Raw genomic sequence first — 6,373 nt, forward strand, 5'->3', positions numbered from 1 at the left:
TGTCGATGCATTGCTCATATCCGATATATTTTCTTTCATTAAGTTTCTTTTCTACATTCTTAGAGTCTTTTTAATTTCACAACTAAATGTATAAATAAAAATACCGCCAAATATAATTTTAGGTTCAAATCTGGGATAATTTTGTTTATTAATAACTTAAATGAAAAAAACTTTTTACCATAAATGTATTTCGATATTATTTATAATTTTTCAGAAACTATTCAGATTTCTAATGGATTCTATTGGATTTCCCTCCAATAAACATGAAATAACTAATTATACACAAGTCGATGCATAGAATTTTATAAAATAGTACTTCAGTATGTAAAGCTATATATTTTTCACACTATTTAAATATATATAATACGCAATAAATAAACTTTAAAAATTCTTTCTAATGTTCTCTGTCAATTTATATAAATTTTCAACATTTTGAAAAAAACCACATGGTAATCCAAGTTATGCATAAGTTACTGCGCATCTTTGCGCATTACACATCTTTATTGCGCATCACTGCGCAATACACATATCTACTGCGCAGACCTGCGAATCATGCACCTCTACTGCGCAGACCTGCGAATCATGCACCTCTACTGTGCAGCCCTGTGGAATACACATATCTGAGGTGCAGGTCTGCGTATGACACACACACACGCGCTAATAATAATGCGCTGTCATTCGTATCGCATGGCTATTATGCACAGACATACGCATTGCATGATTTAAGTGCGCCGAAATGTACATCACAGGAGTCAACTGCGCAGACATCAACATTACAGGGATCTAATACATAGCCCTAAACGTGGTTAGCTCTATTGCGCAACTAGGAGCATCCCAGAACTCTACTGTGCAGCCTTGGGAATCACTTAACTCTGATGCGCATCCTGGTTCATTTAATAACTCTAGTGCGCAGTTTAATGGAATATATAAGATCACAGCGCAGTTATGTATACTTGAAGACTATATTGCGTATATGTACGAGCTATGTAACTCTAATGCGCACCGCTACACATCGGAGGTCCCCAATGCGCAGCCTTAACCACAGTGTATACCTACTGTGCACTCTACATGCAGTAGGTCTTTACTGCGCACACGCGTGTGCCACACGTGTCCGCCGAGAATCCCTGCGCCCTGCGGAACCGACTGCGCATCTCTACGCACAATAAATCTCTACTGAGAAATTCTATACTCTACTACTCATTCTCTCCTCTCTCTTTCTCCCTACTCTCTACTCTCTTTGTCCCTCTTCTATACTCCCCCCTTTTGATCATAAAATTCCTAGATTTATTATACACTCTAGGGATTTGTAATCTAATTTTTATATGCTAATATTATAAAGTATTTTCAAGAAAATACACGAAATACCTCAACTACATAATACAATTTTAACATGTAGTTCAAATAATATTTCAAAATACTAGTATGTATTTTGTAGTTGTATTTGAACTACATCAGCTAATTGAATTTTCCTCGTGAGGTATTTGAAATGTACTTTGTTTGAATGTAGTTTGTATTTCAGATATCTCAAATACAATTTTTGTGAAATACTGCCCAGCTCTGGTTTAAAGCACGCTTCTTTATATATTTTATAAAATCTTTCTGATTTAGATTTTCCATTGATGCTCGATGCGCCGACGCTGCAAAAGAGATTTATTATAATCGATACATGTAAAATAAATAGGATAATAGCGAACAACTTACCAAGTATTCCTTTAAATAGTACACGGTAAAAAAAATTGAGCTGTGACAGGGAAATTATTCCTTATTATAGCCAAACATTTAGCTGAAAACGAACGAAGGAATTTAGAAAGATCCCTGAATCAGCGAAAATGAATATCCTTGACCATTTTCCATATACCAGGTATATCGTATAGTCAAACCCCTAATAAGTATAGCTATAATAGGGATATTAAGAATAGGCGTCTGAAGCAATTATCGGAAGAGCACCGGTGCATTATGGGAGCAGCGACATAAAATGGCGACGGTCTAATCGGGAGCAGTGACAGTTGAGATTTAATTTGGACAATTAAACGCTTTTTACCACTTAAAATGTGCGCGAATGTTAATATTAAATGAAGTTTATGATGCAGTAATAATAATTTACATGTGTTTCCATTGTAGGCGATAACTATATTGAAATATCAAGAAACGCGATAAAAACAACAAACCTGACCTCCAAATGCATTACACGGATTTCAGGGAAATTCATTTTCGCGATACCAGACGAAAAATTGGCTACTGTAAGTTAATATATTTCTATAACAGCTAAATTTTTTTTTTCTAATCTGAAGATAATACAATTATACATAATCTGTCGAAAATAATAAACTTACGAACTTAGCCATTTTTTCCAAATTCCTGATTTACGAGAACAATTTACATAAAGTAACTAAATGTGTAACTCTTCTAACTAAACGTTTTACCTAATCCAAGCGTACACTTTCTTTGAGTTTAATATATTCTCGATTCACTCGTTCGCCTCAAGAATTTTTTTTCCGCGCAGATGATTTATTGCCGGTCGCTGTCATCGAGTTACTTTTGCTGAATAATTCCCTATTGTTGCTTCATAAATGTTCAGTAAAACTTCTCTGACTATTATCTTCCAATCGCTCACATTGCCTTCTTTACTCGATTGCAAATTTATATGCGAAATCTTTTCTTCTGGCAAGTAAAATCCAGCCATTGGTGATATCTCTTGCTGGAATTATACACAAATATGAAATAAGTATCAAATGAAAGCAATTCTTCTCTAAGTAGCAAATTTTATTTACAAATTTCCTATAGCATTTGTCTTCGAAGTTTCATTTTCATGGTTTTTTCTTACTTCCACGATTCCTTTACAATATTTTTCGAACCCATTTTCCGATTGGTAGGAGTATTCAAATGCTGCTAACATCTTTTGCAGGGCAATGTCTCTTTTCGTCACTATACAGTTTATAATTGATTTGTATTTCGAATTGTATAGACAATAAGAATTATAGTAATTTTTTTATACCTTTTCCTGGAATAGTTCTCCCCGTTGCTCGAGCTGAAGCCTCAAAATCTTCTGCTGATAACGCTTCGTCAGATGAAAGCGAACTAATGCTACCGCTTTCTTTTTCTTCATCATCATGCTACCTAAGTACGACCCTGAAACGTCCGTAAGGGACGTTTGCGACACAAACGAGGTTCCAGGTCCCAACTCTGGTACTTTTTCCTTAAACAAATAACAAGATATTATTAAATTAAATTTCATATTAAAAATATTAACTAGAAGCTCTACATTTGCCGTTTAAATGATTATTTGCTCTAAAAAAGTGATTCAAAGTAGGTTATGTGAAAATTCGTGGTAATAATAATATAATATTATTTCAAACTATTTTTTGGTTTATGCAGCAAGCTTATCTACGTCATGGCTTATACGTTATGGCTTGGGCGTCATTTTTTATTCATATCAAATTGCATCAAACACATATCCAAGAACGTTGGGATGGCCTATATATGCATCCGAATCATCGATTGTTTACAATTAAATAATAAGTCGTCAATATTTTCGAGATGTACTTAACGTCAATTGCAACTTTTTTTTTTTTCAACACGGGTTTTCTTTCCTTGGTTATCAACCCACATAATAGATGCACTTCATTGATGTCTCGTTTATTTTTTGGAATCACCGACAGGTCAATGACATCCTTAAATGAGGTATTTAGCCACCATATAAGGGCTTGTTTTTTCTTCCACGAGACATACTTTTTCACAGTTGATAAAACACTTAATCACCAGGGTATAATCTAACGGGCAGCTCTGACCAAAAGGGCAGTTCTAAAAAAAAATGGTCAGTTCTAAAACTTGATTATGGGCAGTGCAAAAATACATTTCAAAAGTTGATAGAGGGAGAAAAGAGAGAAAAATTCGCGCACAGGAAGACAAGGAAGCAAGGAATTTTTCAGAAATTAACCCAATCATATCTTACATTATTTATCTGTATTTATATACTCATATATATCAAGACAACTTCAATATTCTTTTCTTTTATTATTATTTTTCATAAAATTTAAGAATTGAAAATACTTAATGCAATCTATTATTAACTAATTACAAAATTTACAAAATTATTGTAAATTATACAAATAACAATGTTTTTTTTTTCTTCAAAATTTAAAAGACTTGAGACATAGACAGAGTCAGCGGTTTATTTTTAAAAACATCTTTTCTTCAAAGTAGGCTCATTAATACGTTTATCGTCGTCCTCATCATTGTTCTTTTCAGATTGTTTAAAAATACCGTGATAGTCACAACGATGTTGTTCAAATTTAAACGATATTTTAGCACATAACGGCCATAAAAAGTGATTAAGTGATTGATTACGGCTAAAATTTGTTCTAAGGATGTACTACAAACACTACCATGCACAGAAAAATCGGATTTTCAAATCCTTTTTTTTTATTTTTTAGTTTTCGTATAATAGGGATTCGGTCCGGCCTAAACAGGGGCCTGTTTGGCGCATTCCGAATGCGATTTCTAGAGGCATATGAGATTTCACACACAGAATTTGGGAGTCACTATGGAAAAAATATGAAATTTAATGTTGAACAATTATAATGTTCCTTAAAGTTAAGAATTGTAATTGTGGTGTACAAGACGAATGTCTGTGTGAAAACATACATTCAGCTATTGTTCGACAACTTTCTTGTCATGATGTCTTCCATGCTCGAGGTGACTATTTCAAGCATGATACTCGCTTGATTTTGAAGAAATGTAATATTATTAATAATGTAATCGCTATTCCTATAGAATCACTTATTTCAGTTTGTATTTATATTTATATAGACAATGAACTGTATATTGGATTGCCGGTCAACAACAAAGAACTAGAATAAAACACTTATACGCACATTATTTACATGAATATATTTTTTCTCGAAATTTTCTAATCTTACAATATAACTTTTATTAATAGTTAATTAAGACTCTTTGAAATATATTAACTTTTTCTAAAGCATGGCGCAGCAGGACCATAGTACGACCTAAGTATTGTGTCGACATGAAAAGGGCTTAAGAGGACCAAAGCAGGACTTCAAAAACGTGTTTAATTTTTACATTAAGGTTTTAGAGGCCCAAAGCAGGCGCTTATTTGTAATAATTATGGTTAAGAAGGTTAAAAATCGGACATAAAAAGTGAAGTAGGGCAAAAAGAGGTCTTTTACAGCTTATGCAGGCTCTGTGGAGGCCTTATTTGGGTTATACAGGTTCAAATCAGGTCTAAAATTTCCTGCCAAAATAAAATTGTGCCAAATTTTGAAGTTATTTGTCTTGTTTGTTTAACATTTAAAGTTATAATTGACCAAATATTATCAACCACATACCATTTTCAAAAATATTCAAAGAAATGCAGGTACTAATAAGGAAAAATGAGTTTGGAAAACAGGATATTAAAAAAATTTTTCACGAAATTTGATTATAACAATGATTTTTGCTAATTTTTACAAATATTTTGTTAATTAATGTTTCTGCATTAAAACATAGCAGTTTTACCAAAAAGAAAAAAGTTTGTACCGTAAATAAGACTATTAGCCAATTTCTTTACTAAGTTTGTTGGTAACAATTAAGCGTGTGAATAAAAAAAATTTGTATTCTGTAATTTGACATGTATCGATTTAAGATGATCTGAAGTTTGGTTAAGCAGTTATTACAGTATAAAACTTTTTTTTAATCTCACTTTTTTCATACTTTGAATGAAAATATTAAAAATAAAAAAAGAAGTAGACCACAACTTCGAGCTGAGGGGTCTTGAGAATTTAATGCGCTTCAATTTTAGAAAAATAAATTGATTGTCGAACCAACAGTGAAGGCTCTGGACCTTTTAGAAAGAAAAAGTGCTTATTAATCGCTTATTACTAATATTCATAGTGTAGGAGAAACTATTTTGTGTGAGGTTATGTGTATGCATGAAAAATATTTTACTGACTCCAGACGAAACTAACACCATATTTGTCATAATTAAAATGTGTAAGTCCTGGCACGTATGTCACTGCTATTATTATATTGTCAAAATTATCTTACACGAAATGTAAAAAAAGACGGGAACGCCGAAAAAAAGAATGAAACAATATTAATAAATACGTACACGATATATCGAACACAAATTCAGAAGAACGGGGGACCGCAGAGTCACTACACATAAAAATCCTATGACAATATTACAATTTGTGATCGAGAACCGACGTTTTCTCGCTAAAAACTCGCAAAACGAAACCGACAATGAAAGTCAACAACAGCTGTTACGACCCGTCGCACAGTGGGGTGAAATCGGAAAACGAGGTTCAAAATGACATTTAGAACGCAATTATGCACCGATTTTAGAATTTTTTTTTTGCAAAATTCAGAACTAAAT

This window comes from Belonocnema kinseyi, chromosome 4 (assembly GCF_010883055.1).
Source record: "Belonocnema kinseyi isolate 2016_QV_RU_SX_M_011 chromosome 4, B_treatae_v1, whole genome shotgun sequence".
NCBI classification, from domain to species: Eukaryota; Metazoa; Arthropoda; class Insecta; order Hymenoptera; family Cynipidae; genus Belonocnema; species Belonocnema kinseyi.